The sequence below is a fragment of the Macrotis lagotis genome, chromosome 1, assembly GCF_037893015.1.
Source record: "Macrotis lagotis isolate mMagLag1 chromosome 1, bilby.v1.9.chrom.fasta, whole genome shotgun sequence".
Classification (NCBI taxonomy): domain Eukaryota; kingdom Metazoa; phylum Chordata; class Mammalia; order Peramelemorphia; family Peramelidae; genus Macrotis; species Macrotis lagotis.
The window spans coordinates 588,298,435-588,314,247 of record NC_133658.1 but is presented as its reverse complement, the minus strand read 5'-3'; the positions used below and the strand labels follow the sequence as shown (position 1 = coordinate 588,314,247).

Here is a 15,813-nt window from a genome sequence, read left to right as displayed (position 1 = left end):
AAAAGACAAATCTGTACATTTCTGAAAATTTTTGTAAAAGTTCTGAGTGCTAAGAAATATATATCCTTAAGCAGTCACATTTGGAAGATGAAAAACTGTCAAATATATATATTTTCCTTTTTTGTCTATTATTACATGAGCCCAAATCTAATAGATGGATATTAAAGTTTCCTGCTACTATTGTTTTGCTATCCATAGCTTTTTAAAACTCAACTTTTGTATAAAATTTGCATATAAATGTATCTTTTTATAAACAGTGCTTCCAAACTTATATTTGGAACACATAGTTTAATTCTAATATTATTTTGTTGTCTAAGCTTCCTTTTAGCATAATGTAATTTCATTCTTTATCTGTATTTATTTTGTAAGTTTTTGTTTTTGAAAATGTGCTTGATAGCATGATTTCAGGCTCCTGATTTTCAGAGTATAGGATAGAAAATGACTAAAGATATAGCACTCCATATTTTGGTCATCTGGAACACCATTTCATTTGTCCAAGATTTAAACAAAATGCAAAGAAACCAAACTCCTTCAGAATAAGATGACAAGGGCATAGAAACTAATTAAAAGACAACTATAAGAGAGAAATTTTGCTATAGTTAAGTTGGTCTTTTAGTCAGAATGATCTGTGTTCCTAAGCTCAAGTCTAACATCTGACACATACTGATCTTCTGATTCTAGGCAAGTAACAATCCTTCAGAATCCTAGACAAGATTGTAAATTGCAAGTTTCTAGGTATTCAAATGTATTGGGGGAAAAAGAAGTTACTTATAAGAATGCTAGTTAAACCAATGAAATAACAGATCTGGATAATTAAAAAAAAAACCCACCACCACCATAATCAAGATGAAGAGCTTTGTATCAGCCCCAAAAGTAAAACAATTAAAAAAACTATAGGTATATTTCTATAGTAGAAAAGATTTTAAAATATTTAACCATAAGGAGCAGATTGCAGCTTATAAGGAGGGAAAAGGTTAAGTAAATGGGTTATTTAAGTGCATATTACAAAGGAAAGATTCAGAATAATCATAATAAAAGATCAACTCAGGGTAGTAAGAAATATTTATACATTCTCTTCAGTGGAAGATCACAAACTTTAAAAGGACTTATTTTATCTAAGGTGAAAGGAGTTACAAAAATTGTCTCTGTAGTGCAAGTGTAAAGTAAAAATTGGGAACAGGAGTGAGAAATGTTTGTTGGAGGTAAAAGGAAAAGATTTAGGAAATAATCAAAATTTACAAAAAGTTAAGGAGAACTGAAGAAATTATAGAGCAAAGAACTGCTGTTTACAGTTGGAAATGAGTAATTAAAAGCCTAAAATCACTGAAACTCTCCCCCAATTCATCTATATAATACCTATGGCTAATTTCTCTCCCTAAACTTCTGGGTTACCTTGACCTCTAGTCACTGGGTTCCAGCTCCTCTCCCAGGCCATTACTCCTGCACAGACTTCATTTCCCTCCCTTTCCAATACTAAATGAAGAACTCATTAATCAGTTCAATAATATACTGACATCAGTTTTCAATCCCTTGCCTTTTAGTCCATTCTTACCAGATTATCCCCACAATCAACCTTTTCCATTTCCACTCACATGCCACTCATGTAGTTTATATAGGATAGTGTGGATAGAGTACAGAGCCTGGAGAGAGGAAAATTCATCTTTCTAAGTTCAAATCTGGTCTCAGACACTTCCTAGCTGTGTGACCCTGGGCAAGTCACTTAACCCTGTTTCCCTCAGCTTTCTCATCTATAAAGTGAGTGAGAAGGAAATGGCAAACCATTCCAAAACCCCAAATGGGGCCACAAAGAGTTGAACAGGATTGAAATGACTGAACAAGTCACTAAAAAAATATTAGAGGTCACACAACTAAGGAAATCCAGAGTTGAGAATTCTCTTAATCCCCTATTCTATACCTCAAAGCTATCTGTGCACAAATTTAGAGAAAAAGGATTTGAGGTCAAATACTGCTTGGTCACTTAGTACCAATAGGACCTTGGGCAAGTCAATTACCCATTTGTAAATTGAGGTATGGCTTAGACTAGATTTCTCTAAAGGCCCCTTCCAACTCTAAACTTATAATACTATAACCCCATGAGAATATCCTTCATTCTTTCTTTTCCCTAGACACCAATGAAAAGGTGATCTTTGTCCCCTGGATTCCATTTTCTTCAGAATGGTTTCAATGCTCCTTCCATTAATTCAGCTCTCTAATTTTCAATCTCTCAGTTTACTGACTTTTTTCCTGCTGCCTACAAATATATTTAGAGCACCCTCATCCTTAAAAATCACTTGACTCTACAATACACTCAAACTATCACACTCTACAGCTCTTCTCTTTTGCAAGACCGAATTCCTAGATAATGTCATCTTCATTCACTACTTCCATTTTCCTGCCTCACCCTCACTTTTCAGGCCTTTGCAATCTGGTTTCTAAAACATCACTCAATTCAAACTAATTTATCCAAGAGTTACCAACCATCTCTTAATTACAAAATCCAACAGACTTTTCTCAGTGTTCATCCTTGATCTCACGCTGCTAACAACCCATTTTCCTGGATCCTCTGGTTCTCTTACCTGTCTGACTACTCCTTTGTTGGATCACCATTCATGTCCCCATACCATCTTCATCCATAGGTATTCATTCTATATACTCTCTTGGTGTTCTCAGCAGCTTCCAGGGGTTTAAATGTCATCTTTATACAAATGATTCTCAGATTGATATACCCAGCACTAAACTCCTAAGTTCCAATCTCGAATCACCAACTAGCTACTCACATTTTCAAATGGATATCCCCGAGGAACTTCAGACTCAAGATGCATAAAATGAAGTATTTCTCCTCTCTCTCTCTCTCTCTCAACTTCACTCTCCATTATGTATCTACCACCTGCCTCAACCAAACTCCATCACAGTCAAACAACTGCCAAGTCTTTTTAATTCTATCTCATAAGATTTTAGAATGATTGCCCTAGAGCAGGAAGGGAATGCAACAACCATCTAGTCCAGTCCCTCATTTATTTTTAGGTTTGTTTTTTTTTTTTTGCAAGGCAAACGGGGTTAAGTGGCTTGCCCAAGGCCACACAGCTAGGTAATTATTAAGTGTCTGAGACTGGATTTGAACCCAGGTACTCCTGACTCCAGGGCCGGTGCTTTATCCACTGTGCCACCTAGCTGCCCCCCAGTTCCTCATTTTAAAGATAAAAGAACTGAGATCCAGAAAGGCTGATAAGTTGACCACAGTCATAATGGTAATTTGCAGATTCAAGTCCTCTGAATCTGAAGCCAGCACTCTTTCCATTTTAACATGACGCTTCTTTCTATACAGATTTCTTGAATCTGACCCCCTCTTTTTCTCACATAACCACATCCTAGTTCAAGACTTCATCACCTCACCTAGACTATTAGAATAGCTTCCTAATTATTCTCCCTGCCTCCATGTCTCTCCCTTCTCTAATTCATCCTCAACATATTCAAGAAATCATATTCCCTGGAGCATAGATCTAAACTTATCACTTCTCTCCACAGTAATTCCCCAAAAATACAAACTTCTTTGTTTAGCATTTAATGTCTGTCATAATCTGACTTCGACAAGTACTGCACTTGCTAAAAGATATAGGTTCAACTGTTGCCTCAGACATAGACTTGCTAAATGACCCAGGACTTAACCTCCGAGTTTCAGTTTCTTGATTTAGAAAATGTTAATAAGAATTAACCTACCTTACTATTTATGAGGATCAAATGAACTGTGATATGAAAAAAAATATAAAGAACAAAATATAACTGTATCACTTTGAAAATGTTAAAGTATAATGTAAGTTATTGCATTTGGAATATGATTTCACATCACTATCCCTCATACACTATATTCCAGTTATTCCACTTATTGTTTTCCATCCAGGGCAACTTCACCTATCACATCCTTGCCTTTGTATAAGAATACATTGTCATCTCTTAGAAAGTGAATTTTCCTATAAGGCTCAGGTCAAGGGACCCTTCCCCAAGTTGTTAGCTACATACACTCTACACTTATTTTATATTTACTTTGGATATAGTGTGTATTTATTACTTATAAATGTTTGTATTGTTCCTTCAGAAGAAAGAAAATTTCTTTAAGTCAAGGACTATTTCATTTTTCTGTCTTTGATTCCCAATGCCTAACAAATTATCTTGTACATTAATAGATATTTAACAAATGCTTGTTGAATAGTCATAAAGAAAAATATTTTCCAAAAAAAGCTGCCCTTTCAAGTAAAGATAGAAATGTTACAAGAATTACTTAAAATAGGAAAGCAATATATTCTATACTTTACAAGAGCAAAAAAAAGATATAATATACCTTTGTTACATTAACTCTTCTTACTTCAATTTTTCATTCAGTGTGTATGCTATGAAAAGAGAAATTCCAGTCAATATTTATGGAACATAACCAAAGTATTTAACATCAAATCAATTATTAAGTTTTGGCAAATAATAACTACTAAAAATATTGGTATTATATTCATATTGTTGATGGGGTTCAGTCATTTCAATAGTGCCTGACTCTTCATGACTCCAGTTGGGGTTTTGTTGGCAAAAATACTGAAGTGATTTGCCATTTCCTTCTCCTGTTCGTTTTACAAAAAAAAGAAATCAGGCAAACATATTAAAGTGGCTTATTATTCAAAAACAGAGAACAATTCTAAAACATGCTAACTAAAGTCTCAAAGAAAAACATAGCTATTACACAAATTCACATAGAATTTCCTGAAAGGTATGTAGTAAAGGTTAAAAACAAAAAGTTTAAAATATTTATACATATGAAATTATAGTGTAAAAGGATAAAACTGGAAAAGAAATGAGTGTTATGGAAGAAAAAAATGGAAAGGAAATTAACAACTTGACAAAAGAGGTACAAACTTTTCCTAAGTAATACACTCCCTGAAAACTAGAACAAACCAACTGACTCCACAAGACTCCATAAGGGTCTTGACTCTATAAGACAATAAGAAATATTACTAAGTTAAAAACAAAATGAAAAGACTGAAAAATTAAAAGAAATGTACAAGAAAAATAAAAGAAAATCTCACTAAAAAACAAGTAACCTGGAAAACAGATCAAGGAGAGAAAAAATCTTAATAAACACCTAAAAATCCTGATCCATCCTTCCCTCCAAAAAAAAAAAAATCCTAGCCATATTTCATGACATCTTAACAGGCAGGTAGGAGACACAGTGGAGAGAGAACTTGGTCTGGATCAGGTAAACTCAAGTTCAAATGAAAATGCAAGACACTTACTAATTGTGTAATTCTGGGTAAGTTATTTAACCTCTATCTGCCTGAGTTTCCTCATCTGTAAAATGGCAACTACCTTTGCAGGGTTGTTGTGAGGACCAAATGAAATAATATTTGTAAAATTATTTAGAAGAACAGTACCTGGCATATAGTAGACAATAAATATGTATTTCTTCTTTTTTTTCCTCCCTTATTTAAGAAAACTACCCAAATCTCTTACAATCAGAATGTAAGACAGAAATAGAAAAAATAAGTTAATCACTTACTAAAAGAAATCCCCAAATGAAAACCATCAGGAAAATTATGAACAAAATTCAAAGGTTTCAGATTAAAGAAAATACTTAAAGTAGTTAACAAGAAAGGATTCAAATTCCAAGGAACCACAATTAAATAACACATGACTAAGCGGACCAAAAAGAAGGAGACAGGAGCTTAGCCTACAATGATCTAGAAATCAAAGAATACAGGCGTACAATCAAGAATAACTTATCCAGGAAAACTGAGTATAATGTTAACAAAGAGAGGGAGGGGGACAGGGGAAATGAACCTTAGACAAAACAGGGGACAACCAAACATTCTTGTTGAAAAGACCAGAACTGCAGAAATCCTGAAGTTCAAATGTGGAGCTGAGAGAAATACAAAGTATAATTTAAAAGGGTAAACACAAATGAACAATTATTAAAAAACCAAAGGATAAATTGCTTAAATTAAAATTTGAGAAAATGATTTATGTCCCTTCTGAAACCTATTATCAACAGGGGCCAAAAAGAGAGTCTAATTACACAGAAAACCTAGGAGTGCAAAGAGAGGGAAAAAGAAGAGAATATACTGTGGGTGGCATAGAGGAAGGGATGAAGGAAAAAGAAAGTTAAATTATCTCACATAAGGATGTACAAATAAATATATCCATATAAATGAGGAATGGGGAAGTGACTAATACTTGAAACTCACTCTCATATGAAAACTGGTCAAAAGAGAGAAGTACATACATTCATACAACACACTCACACAGTTAATTATAGAAATACACTCAATAGGGAAATTAGAAAGTTAAGGGAGGGATATCCCATACAAATTCTTAAAGAGTGTACAAGAAAGAACCATTTGAGGTGACAAAGAATTGAAATAGGGGAATAGCTAAACAAGTTACGGCATACAAATATGATGGAATACAATCATGATCTAAGACATGGTGACAGAGAAACTTTAGAAGACTTACATGAACTGATGTAAAATGAAGGGAACAGAACCATATGTGCATGAATAGACCTGTATCTACCATATTTTCCCATATAAGACACACCTTAATTTAAGGGCCTGAAATTTGAAAAAAAAAAAAGTATCACATAAAGTGAACTAAAGTTTTATTCATCATGAAATCATAAAAACGACCAATAATTTAATAGAAAAGTCACAGTGATGCTCATATATTAAGATGCAGCTAAAATGATACTTGGGGGAAAATTTCTATCTCTAAATATATCAATAAAAGAAAGAAAGAGCAAATCAATAGATCAGTCATGAACCTTTAAAAAATTAGAAAAAGACTAAATTAAAAAACCCCTTAAATAAACACCAAAATTGAAAGCTTGAAAATAAAAAGAGAAGGGGCGGCTAGGTGGCGTAGTGGATAAAGCACCAACCTTGGAGTCAGGAGTACCTGGGTTCAAATCCAGTCTCAGACACTTAATAATTACCTAGCTGTGAGGCCTTGGGCAAGGCACTTAACCCCGTTTGCCTTGCAAAAACCTAAAAAACAAACAAACAAACAAACAAACAAATAAATAAATAAAAAGAGAGTAATAAAATTGAAAGGAAAAATACCAACAAATTAAAAAACCTAGGATCTGGTTTTACTTTTTAAAAACTAACAATGAACTATTGGCTAATTTTTTTTAAATAAAGAAAAAAGAAAATCAAATTACCTGTCTTAAAAATGAAAAGAGTATATATACCTGTTCATCCAGCAGTATTACTAATAGCTCTATATCCCACCCCCAAAAAAAAATTTTAAAGAGAAAAATATCCACATGTACAAAAATATTTATAACAGCTCTTTCTGTAATGTCAAAGAACTGGAAGTTGAAGGGATGTCCAACAATTGGAAAATAGCTAAACAAGTTATAGTATAGGAATGTAAGATTTCTGTAAGAAATCATGAGTGGCTGGATTTCAGAAAAGCCTAGAAAAACTTGCATGAATTATGATGAATGCAATTATTAGCAGAACCAAAAGAACATTGTATATACACTGCATACATTAACAGCAACACAGAGAACATCAGCTATGACTGACAGTTCCTCTAAGCAGTTCAATGATCAAGGACAATCCTGAGAGACCGGTAATGGAAAATGTCATCTATACCCAGAAGAAAAAAAGCTATAGACTCTGAATGCAGAGCAAAGAACACTATGTCCACTTCTTAAAAACCTCGTTTATGGGTTTTTTCTTTCTTTCTCATGGTAATTTTTCCCCTTAGTTCCAATTCTTCTTTCACAACACAACTAATATGGAAATATGTTAAGCACAATTGCACATGTATAACCTATATCAGATTGTTTACTATGGGGGGGAAGGGAGGGTAGTAGAAAAATGTGGAACTCAAAAGTTTGCAAAAGAATGATTACTGAAAACTATTTTTACATATAATTGGAAAAAATAAATTAAAAAAATTAAAAGGTGAATGCACAATACAAGATAAAATTAAATCATTAATAACTATTTTGCCCAATTATATGCCAATAAAACTTATAACTTAAATGAAATGGATGAGTATCTATAAAAATGTAAATCGCTGAGAGGAAATTTGAGTTAGGGAAAAAACATTCAAGACCAGATGGATTTAAAAATTAATTCTACCAAACATTGTAAGGACAATTAATTCCAAGACTATGTAAACCATTTGAAAAAATAGGAGCATTAAAAAATTTCTTCTTTGACAATAATGTAATTTGGATAATTAAAACAGGGAGAGTAAAAACATATAAAAGAAAACTATAAGCCAATTTCTGCAATGAGAATTGATGCAAAAATTTCAAATGAAATACTAGCAAAATTTCACAAGGATTATATAATCTATAGCAGGAATGCAGGGTTGGTTCAATGTTAGGAAAACTATTAGTATAATTGATCATAGCAATAATTAAATACAAAATATCCACATGTTTATCAGTTACTGAAGAAAAAAGATTTTTTTTAGGTTTGTTTTTGCTTGTTGTTGTTTTTTTTGCAAGGCAAATGGGGTTAAGTGGCTTTCCCAGGGCCACACAGCTAGGTAATTATTAAGTGTCTGAGGCTGGATTTGAACCCAGGTACTCCTGACTCCAGGGCCAGTGCTATCCACTGCAACACCTAGCCACCCCGAGAAAAAAAGATTTTGACAAAATATAACATTTATTCCTATTAAAACCACCAGAAAGCACAAGAATAAAAATGGAGCTTTACATGCCACAGAGTATCTATTTTGAGTTTATCTTGGCATATGTTATATAAGGTGCTATTCTGAATCTTATTTCTGCCACACCATCGTACAGTTTCCTTAATACTCCCTAGAGTCCTTTACCCAGAAAACAGTGTCTTTAGTTTTATCAAATACTATGCTACCCCATTTGTTCAATTGTCTCTATATTGTGATTCAATCTTTTCTATTCACTGACCCCTCTAATTTTTTTTATCAGTATCAAATCATTTTGGTGATCATTGCCTGATATCAAGTAATGATAGATAATATTCCTTTTCACTAGTTGCATGTTACAAGTTATAGCTATATTAACAAGAGTAACCTCGAAATGATTTGGTACCGGTTCAAATCTAGGTACATTAAATGACTTTTCCATAGTAGTTGCAGAGCCAGAACTTGAACCAGACTCAAGTTGATATTGTGTCCTTTGAACTGCCTAATAGTGCTTTGTACTGTGTGCTTTATTATTTTTATTGCTGCAAAGTTCAGTTCAAAGTAGGTCATGAATTTAGGTAGGGAATTCAGTATTGGTTAAAAATTCTGAATTGGTAATTGACAGGAATGCCTTATTAAAGGAAGGGAAATTTTTCTTTCAGATTTTGGAGTGTTCTGCATAGAAAAACATTTTCAACACTTTTTAATGCGTACAACAATGCCTGGCACACAGGAGTCACCTGATAAATGTTAATAAACTAACATGAGAGTGCCAAGAGGTAGAGTTTATATCTGATTCTAGAGGTAATACAGAATCACTGGAATTTAGTGATTGGGGAGTAACATACACTTGTGGAAAAAATTAGTTTGACAGCTATGCAAACGCTGGATTGGAGTAAAGAAAAATTTGAGGCAAGGAAACAAATTAGAAGGCTATGGCAATAATTTAAGGTAGAGATAATAAATATCCAAATTAGGGTGATGGCTGTGTGAATGCAAAGGAGAAATTATAAAATACAAGGTACAAAATATAAGATAAAAGAAAGATTTGTAAAAGTAGAAACTACAAGATATGGTAAAACTGCAAAATAGGGCAAATATGGGATAAATGAGATTGAGGGTCAGAATTTGAGGATGACTACAAGTTTGTCAACTAAAGTGCTAGTGATGCTGTTGACAAAGATATGGAAATTAAGAAGAGGGGTAGGTGAGTTTAGGAAGTTAGTGAATTCTCTTTGAAATGTGTTACATGTGAGATGTTGTGTTAGTAACAATATATTAAGGTTGCCATAAACAACAGAACAAGCACCAAGAACTCACAGATAAGTTCCATTCCTACACTATTCTAACTATTATAACTATATTTGAAAAGATGTAGTAAAGAGAGTAGATGAGTCTTCTAGTTACCTTCACCTAATCAAGGGCATTTCTTCCTTAAGTGGTCTAACCCCAAAACCTCTGAGGGAAAGTGGGTTACCCCAGTCAACCATTTGAGGTCCCCAGGAAATATGGTAAATTGGCTGCCAGTATACAGAAGTTCTTTATATTTCTGGCATATCTCTATTCCTCTTTTTTTAGCCTTATACTCTACTATAGTTGGAATGGCCCATACTTCAGGAAAACTAGTTTTTGCACTAGGGGAACTTATTTTGCCTCTCTATTCCTCGTTTGGAAACAGGGCCTTTGGTGGACTGGAATACCAAGTAGGGCAATGGATTTAGGGAAAGTCGGGCTTTTTTGGCAAGGAAAAAGGGTCTGGGTGAGTGTTCTGGGAGCTAGAGAGAATAAAACTGGACAACTAAAAGTTCTCATCCTTTAAGGTCAAGACCATTGGAGGAATGTTGTCGATGTTGTCAGCATCTCCCCCCATGCATATGTTTATGGAGTATAAGAATGCCCATAAGAAACATCTGCATAATTAGGTAACCAAGCTGATGCTCTTTCAAGAATGACAGAGGTTGGGAAATGGATCCATCACTATTTTAAACATGGGGATTATGAATCCCTGTTTGTAGGCATATAGTAGATGACCAATTGCTCTGATCAAGAGCAATGAAGCTACTTCTACCCAACTGTGCCTTTTCGGCCAATCAGTGATCTTACCCCTAAAAGATCAGTACAGATGATCCCACACACCACTAATTGGAACTCTGACTACACATTTCTTCTCTCTGCAAATTTCTCCTCTTTGCCCTCTTCCCTTAACTTTGATTGCACCTAAAGACTTCATTTCAAATGTCAAAGAAAAAATTGAGGCCATTCACCATGAGTAAACCACTTTCTTCCCCTATCACTGACATCATCACACACTATCTCCCCTTTCACCACAGATTGATAAATAAGTAGTACTTATTCTTACCAAGACCAAGTCCCTCCACATGTTCCCTTGATCCCATTCCTTCCTATTTAAAGCAGACAACTTTAAATATTATTATTATTCCCTTATTATTATTATTCACTATTATTCCCTTTCCCTCCCTCAACTTTCATTTTTATCTATCTGCTGGGTCCTTTCCTGTAATGTACAAATATACTCAACACTCCTCCATAGTTAAGAAATTATCTCTAAATTCTATCATCTCCCACTAGTTATTTTCTTATATTTCTTCTACCCTTTGTTAGCTAAACTGCTTGGAAAAAAGTCTTCAACAATAGTTGCTTTCCCATCCTCTCCATTCTCTAAAATTTCCTCTGCAACTTGGCACATGAACCCCATCACTCAATATTTTTAAAAAAAGTAATAGAAGGGGGTGGCTAGGTGGCACAGTGGATAGAGCACTGGCCTTGGAGTCAGGAGTACCTGAGTTCAAATTCGGCCTCAGACACTTAATAATTACCTAGCTGTGTGGCCTTGGGCAAGCCACTTAACTCCATTGCCTTGCAAAAACTAAAAAAGTAATAGAAGAAAGAAAAAGTAAATAACTTCTCAGTATCAATGAGGAGACATTTATCGTATTAGTAATGCTTAGTAGCAGCAATGGTTATGATGCAAGTAGTTATTAGAACCTGGGGGGGTTCATGAAAATGCTCAGGTAAGTAGCTTTCTCAAATACTAGAAACAGGAAGTAAGAAATCAAAAGTACAATAGCAAACTAAATATTCTTCCCCCTAATCCTGAGTTCTGTCCAAATTTCAGTATAGATTCTTAACGCACCCTGTTTTCTTATCTTCCTCTTCCCTTAACTGACCCTAGGAAATGCTCTTCCAACATCTACAAGTTACTTTCCTTTCAAGCCAGCCCTAGTCCAACATCTTCAAAGGTCAGAGGCATCTATTCTTTAGCTCTTCTGGGCTGAATCACCCAACAAAAACTTGTCAAGGGGGTCATATGAAGCAAGTTTTTGGACGGCCCATTAGAACATTGGATTTGCTGGTCTTCCACACTGAGAATATCAATACTGAATTCATTCTGACTCAAGATAAGTTTCAAATTATGAGGGGGTTGGTTTCCAAGACACATAATAAATTCTTATTTAATTTTTCTAATTCCTTAGTGCCCAAAACTATGTATAGCCAATAGAAGGCACTAAATGAATGTCTATTGTTGCTCAAAATGTGTTGTTCACATGGAAGTCCCCTAAGGATACACAATCCTAAAAAAACAAACCTCAAAGTAAGGATATATATACATGTCAGATTTCCCTCTCTTTCCATCAGATTACATTTCTACAAGCTCACTGAGGTCAGGAACTGTAACATTTTTCATTTCATCCCCACTGTCTTAACTAAATAAATTATGTGGAATTGAATTTTGACTTCTCCTGAACTCTTAGGCTTTCACTCTGCTAGACCTCAATTTTTCTGACCTCTTAGATCTGAATGCCAGGTTCCATCATCAGGTTAATTTCCTATCAGAATAGCAGAAAATGTAGCCTCAAGTAGAACATTCTGACCTGGAGCAAGATAATTTTTTTTAAAGGGTTATCATGTCACTTCTGTTAGAGACATTCACCTTACATGTGAAAATGTTCACCATCAATAATTTTCATCACAGGAGTTGAGACAAGTGAATATTTCTGACAACTTTAAGCATAAAATTCAACTTTGAAATTAAATTTCACTTTCTTCATTAAAGTTTTTCTTTTAAAAGAGTGGCTGCTCTACTAAACTAAAAGAACAGATATTTATTAATACAAATATTAGCTTTTATAGCATTTTTTTCTTTCATAATCTCTAGCTGAGTACAATGCCTGGGCACAAAGTAGGTACTGAATAAATCTTTATTGGATGATTAATTGTGTATGAATCCAGGAAAAATTTTAAAACAATAGAGTAGAACTTAAACCTAAGTAGATGAAAAAGTCAGTTTAGACTTAGAAGGAAAAAAATCTGTAGTTTTAAAAAAATTTCAAAATTATATATTAATACTATTAAGTAAATAGAACTGGAAGGCAAATGGGGTTAAGTGGCTTGCCCAAGGCCACACAGCTAGGTAATTATTAAGTGTCTGAGATCAGATTCCAGGGCTGGTGCTTTATCCACTGTGCCACCTAGCCTCCCCAATACTTTGACTTTTGCAAAGCACAGAACAAAATTTCCCATTATATTCTTAGGGGAAGCAAAATATATTAGATGAAAACTGCAAATGGTTGAACAACCATTAGAAAGCTAGCAGCCTACCTCAAGTGGGTTTCTAAAGACTCTTGATCTTGAACTTTTATAATTCAACAATAACTACTGACTTAAATAAAAACATAAAACAATATACTCCCCCATACCCACACTCAAGTTAGAGTCTGAAAAGGACAATCTATTTCTTAGACTATTTTAGGATAACCTCTGTTAATATGAATTACCATATTGTGAAAATCTAGACCATCATCACCCTTTTAAAGGTTAAGACTAATGTGAATATTCCTGAGACTCAGATCTGCATTGACACAATGGAAAGGCCATCAAAACGAAGAAAAAAAAAATCAGTTCAGAATGGTTCAAAAATCTAACATGATAAAACTCAACAAAGATAAATTTAAAATCTTGCATTTAGATTTTTTTTAAAGTGAACATTTAATAACTAAAAAAGTTGAAGTTTTTTAGCCAGTAAAATCAAAATAAAACCTATTACGGATCCTAGTATGAAAAGCAATGTATGAAGCAGCAGTATACTTTACTTGAAAAAGAAATGAATTATGTTGTACCACTATCCTAACAACTGGACCCTCTGGTTGATAAATTAAGTCTCAACTGTTTAAACTATCACAAGATGTTCACAAAACATAGGATCCAGAAAATACAAAAAGTTAGGAAATCTCTTAATATTTTGGAAGTGTCCCTCAACATAATTTGTTATAACCCTGAAAACCAAAATAGCTGAGCTGTGGAAGCAGCATGCAGCAATAGTAGACAACAGTCACCTTCTGTCACACTGCAGGTATTCCTCTCCAGCCACCTATAGCTCCAAAAGCACTTGCCTTTAACTTGCCAAGGGTACTAAACACACTTTTTTTTTAAAGATTTTATTTATTTTGAGTTTTATAATTTTTCCCCTAATCTTACTTCCCACCCCCCCACCCCCACAGAAGGCAATTTGCCAGTCCTTACATTGTTTCCATGGTATACACTGATTCAACTTGAATGTGATGAAAGAGAAATCGATATATCCTTAAGGAAGAAACAAAGTATAAGAGATAGCAAGATCAGACAATAAGATAAAAGTTTATTTTTCTAAATTAAAGTTAATAGTCCTTGGTCTTTGTTCAAACTCCACAGTTCTTTCTCTGGATACAGATGGTATTCTCCATGGCAGACAGCCCCAAATTGTCCCTGATTGTTGCACTAATGGAATGAGCGAATCCATCAAGGTTGATCATCACCTCCATGTTGTTGCCCTTTGGGCATAGTTCCAAACTGCTCTCCAGAAAGGTTGGATGAATTCACAGCTCCACCAACAATGTATTAGTGCTAAACACACTTCTGAAACCTATTATCTAGTCAGAGAATCACCTGATGTATGGGACAACACCTTACCCCTGTGACCAGTGATAACCTAACGTTTCTCATTCCTTAGTATTTTACATAATTACATCCCATCATACCCATTACATTCCAGTGATTTTGAAACTGTAAAGATCATTATTAATACCCTATTCTCCATCCACCATTGACCAATACTTTTACTCCTATATCCCTAAAAAAAAAAAAAAATCCAACACTAAAGTAACCCAACCCTTCCACTGTGCCCCTGGAATGCCTACTCTAAGCAACAAAATAAATTTCATCTCAAGTCTTCTCCTATTCCCCTTTTTTCCTTTGTGAGTTTAGTGCCAGGCTCACAATTTTTGTCTTCTCCCCAACTTCAGCCCTCTTACTAGGGCAGAAACCTGAACCTCGTAATTCCATATTCATTTTCCATGACCTCATCTTTTTTTAATTTCTCCTCAGCTATACGCAGAGATAGTCATACTTTTTCTTGACCTTGTCATTACCTATAACTGCTCCATATCCATGTTCATGAACTCTAAAATTCCTTTGTCTGACCAGTCTATTGTTATTCCACTACTTCCTCTGTCTTACAATTTCAAAGTCTCTTCTCCATCCTCATCTAGACTCTCCATTCACTTCTTCCGCTTAGTCCTTTCCCAGGCCATTAGTCCTGTCCTGGTTATACTCTCTTCCCTTCCCCATTCTGACCCTTTGGTAAACAAGTCCTATTCCACATTATCCCCATCTCCTTTTATTCTATCCAAGTTCTTGCAATGTCAACCCCAGACATGGATGACTGTCATCACCTACTGCCTTCCCTCCCCATTTATATACTACTCAACAAAAGCACTTGATCACAAGCACTCCCTGGGCAAGTCTGGTGCATGGAGGTATGCAAGCAAAATCGTGCTGCCTAGGTCCACTTCAAGTTATATAATTATATATAAATTATATAATTATATAACTTATATAATCTCAAAAGAGTCCTCACAATGATAATTTTTTATACCTCCCTAATGAACATTATCCCATTCACTACAATCCAAACAGTTTCATCCTTTTGACAGGGACTAGCTTTTTCCTCACAATCACAATACGATGAGTGAGGCTTTACCTAAAAGAAGATAAAGTTGCCCCACAGACCTAATTAAGTCCACTGGTTTCCCTGTTGAAATTTCTTTCCCAACCTCCCTCTCTCTGTCTCCCAGACATGGGACCAAGACAAAG

The 15,813-nt window shown here is 34.6% G+C and overlaps 1 protein-coding gene across 6 annotated transcripts in view; it reads right to left on the bottom strand.

Moving 5' to 3' along the window:
* The window catches only part of NCK1 (NCK adaptor protein 1), an 89,558-nt gene that overhangs the window by 44,686 nt on the left and 29,059 nt on the right, over positions 1-15,813 (bottom strand). The window contains exons 2-4 of one of the 6 annotated variants that reach the window (XM_074214837.1): positions 6,914-7,019; positions 6,490-6,587; positions 4,337-4,385 (exon numbers count right to left, since the gene is read on the bottom strand). The exons of 1 other annotated variant lie outside the window; for it this stretch is intronic. The gene's annotated coding sequence lies outside the window, so the exon portion shown is untranslated. Of the gene's footprint in view, positions 1-4,336; positions 4,386-6,489; positions 6,860-6,913; positions 7,020-15,813 lie in introns of those variants that run through there. 4 more of the 6 variants (XM_074214840.1, XM_074214838.1, XM_074214841.1 and 1 more) reach the window with 4 other exon arrangements.